Raw genomic sequence first — 3953 nt, forward strand, 5'->3', positions numbered from 1 at the left:
GTGCAATGCAGTGCATCACTCCAAGGAGGATCCTCCAGTGGGCCCCTGAGTGATGTACTGCATTGTAGTGCAGTCCAGGGAATCTGGGCCGCCTGTCTCAGATTCCCAGGTGAGCGCAGTATTCAATTGTGTGTGCATCTTTAGGCTGGGTTCACACTACGTATATTTCAGTCAGTATTGTGGTCCTCATATTGCAACCAAAACCAGGAGTGGATTGAAAACACAGAAAGGCTCTGTTCACAGTATGTTGAAATTAAGTGGATGGCCGCCATTTAATGGCAAATATTTGCTGTTATTTTAAAACAACGGCTGTTATATTGAAATAATGGCAGTTATTTACTGTTATATGGCGGCCATCCACTCAATTTCAACATTGTGTGGACAGATCCTGTGTTTTTAATCCACTCCTGGTTTTGGTTGCAATATGAGGACCACAATACTGACTGAAATATACATAGTGTAAACCCAGCCTCAAGATGCAAAAGCAATTGATGCTCCTTCAAGAAGAGCGCGCAGGGAGAGATGCAGTAATTGGCGATCTTGTAGGAGGTAATTTTATTTTTATATAGTCATCATGGGGGCCATCTGCTAGCTATAGGAGGACTACTCACAGGGGGCCATGGGACTAGGGGACTATCTTCTATAGGGGACAGCAGCACCGGGGGGCATCTAGTTTAGGTGGCTGCACAGGGGGCCATCTACTATATGGGGACTACACAAAGAAGGCAATCTACTATATGTGGGATGTACAGAGGGGACCATATACTATCTTGCATGCACCATAGCTAGTGAGGCAGCAAAGAGGCACTGATGTGAGCAAGCTCATCCCTCTAGGGTTCCGCATCTGCCAGGTTGGGTGGACATCCAAGGGTACATTTAATCCCCCCATGGATAAAACTCTATATATCTTGGAGCTTCAAAGTCCAACCAAAAGTATTATCAGAGAGGAGAAACAGAGGATTATAAAAAGACTAGGGTAAAGTTGTGCAAGAGCCCCATGGCACATTTAGGACTTTCAAGGGCTTCAGGCCAGTCCTAGAGATACTGTGGCTGTTGTGTCACAGATTTAGCTAAAGATCAGCACCCCACAGTGGGCATTTCAGCTCAGCCACAGTAACTACATCTATTCTACATTTAGGCTATGTTCACACTACGTATGAGACCGGCCGTTCTGTGACCCCGCTGGGTCACGGAACGGCTGGTCTCTGCCCGGATCATCCTGGCCGGTACTTAAGTACCGGCAGGATGATCTTTCCGGCTGCAGGGTTCTGATGCGGGCGCATCAGCATGTGCCCGCATCAAAACCTCCCACAGCACACTATGAAGCAAGCGGCCGGAGCCGCTCTCTTCATTGTGTGAACTGACAGGGTTTCCTACGGCAACAATTCATTGAATTGCGGCCACTGAAAACTGACATGTCAGCTATTTGCGGCACCGCACAGGATCCCGGCCGGAGCGTATACAATGTGTATACACTCCGGCCAGGATCCCATAGAAATGTAGGCAATGTTATACTGCATAAAGTACAGCCGTACTTTTACGTAGTGTGAACACAGCCTTAAACTGGTGGGATTCAACCAGTGATTACTCCTCAGTCAAGACATCTGAGGCTCCTACATTCAGCTTAGAAATGCTAGGGGAGGGCATAGATTGTTCACAATAATCCCATATTCACTACTTTGTTTACCCAAGGAATTCTTCCTCACTCCAGCCATTGTTTTGTCTGTGACTTCAACCACATCAACCATAGGACACCTCACTTTCCTGCCACCAGACACTACACAAGGTGTGTACAAGGGGATATTATACCAGCAATACTCACTTTGCATCTTTCTATCACTATGCCACTCAACGAGGCATAGGAGAGTTCAAATGGAAGCCCTAGTTTCCACCAACCTCCACTGCCTCTGTGCCTTGTGATGCTTCCTCTGGGTCGCTGCACCCCTAATGGAAACATATCAACAGTAATGTGAACAGCCGTAGGCCATGTTCACATGGCGCAAGAGACTGGCCATTCCGTAACCTGGCCGGGTCACGGAGCGGCCGGTCTCTGAAAAGATCATCCCGGCTGGTACTGCAGCACCGGCCGGATGAACTTTAAGCTCGCAGAGTTCTGATGCGGACGCATCCGTCCGCGCCCGCATCAGAACTCCCGACTGCACTCTATGAAACCTCTCGCTTCATAGTGTGCACTGACATGGTTTTCTATGCCCGCTATTCACTGAATAGCAGAAAACTGACATAGTGTGCACTGACATGGTTTTTTTCTGAATAGCAGAAAATGGACATGCCAGTTTTCTGCGGCGCCGCTAGGGGTCCCGGCCAGAGCGTATACTATGTGTATACGCTCTGGCAGGGATCCCATTCACACCCGGCCAATGTATTTCATCATAGCAGCAACGGCAGTAGAAATACGAAAAAATACGTTGTGTGAACATAGCCTTAGGGTACGTTCACACCTACCGGATCCGCAGCTGATTTTCTGCTGCAAATCCGCAGCAGATCTGTAGCAGATTTCATTTAAATAACTGAACACAGCATCAAATCTGCACCATCAAATCTGCTGCGGATCTGCTGCAGATCTGCTGCGGATCCTGTAGGTGTGAACGCACCCGTCATAGTGTATTATTTACTTCTTTAAAGGAGAAGTATGGCAATTTTTTTTAATTAAAGTATTGTATTGCCCCCCCCCCTAAAAGTTATACAAATCCCCAATATACACTTATTACGGGAAATGCTTATAAAGTGCTCTTTTCCCTGCACTTACTACTGCATCAAGGCTTCACTTCCTGGATAAAATGGTGATGTCACGACCCGACTCCCAGAGCTGTGCGGGCTATGGCTGCTGGAGAGGATGATGACAGGGGGACACTGAGGGACACAGGGCCCTGGAGAGACACTGAGCATCCCCCTGCCAGCATCCTCTCCAGCAGCCACAGCCTGCACAGCTCTGGGAGTCGGGTAGTGACATCACCATGTTATCCAGGAAGTGAAGCCTTGATGCGGTAGTAAGTGCAGGGAAAAAAAAGCACTTTATAAGCATTTTCTGTAATAAGTGTATTTTAGGGGATTTGTATAACGTTTGGGGGGCAATACAATACTAAAAAATTTCTCTGGACTTCTTTAAAGGGGTTATCCAGCGCTACAAAAACATGGCCACTTTCTCCCAGAGACAGCCCCACTCTTGTCCTCAGCTTGGGCGGGGTTTTGATGCTCAGTTCCATTGAAGTGAATGGAGCTTAATTGCAAACCGCACCTGAACTGGAGACAAGAGTCGTGTTGTCTCTGAAAGAAAGTGGCCATGTTTTTGTAGCCCTGGATAACCCCTTTAAGTTCTTTGAACATTTATGATCACAGCAGCACAGCTTATGTATGCGTTAAACTTCTCTACGTTGGATATGTCTGGATAATGTTCTTATAATAAATAAGAGCAACAAATCTGCTATCTCCTCCATCTGCAGATTTTTATTTCGAGTGTGAATTATGTCATCAGCGCATATTAAAACTGACAAAAAGGCAGCTAATGTTTCATAGTCTGAAAAAAGAAAGAAATGGGAGGCAAACAAAATCACAAATCTGTCAGCGCACTTGTGATATGATTTACGCTGCAAGCTGTTCACCGTCCTGCAAACACTACTCTGGAAAAAGGTGGCTGCTTATATGAGTATTACAATGAGGGACAGTGTACATTGCCTTCACTCAACAGGACAGTATTAATAAAAAGTTGAAAAGAATAAAAGAAAGTCACTTGTTCATCACTTACAGGCAACCCTTGTTTTCACAGGCCCATCTGAAACTCCCCACAGACAACAGACGTTACTACTGACATTCCTTAGATTATTGCAGGTTATTATTAATTCCTTAAAGGGGAACAACGAATATAACCTGCTGATAGTCCCCTTATAGCGCCGGGGACGCTGAGGAGGAAGGTATGTGTCTTACCTTTCTCCTCG

Source organism: Dendropsophus ebraccatus, chromosome 5, assembly GCF_027789765.1.
Source record: "Dendropsophus ebraccatus isolate aDenEbr1 chromosome 5, aDenEbr1.pat, whole genome shotgun sequence".
Taxonomy (NCBI): domain Eukaryota; kingdom Metazoa; phylum Chordata; class Amphibia; order Anura; family Hylidae; genus Dendropsophus; species Dendropsophus ebraccatus.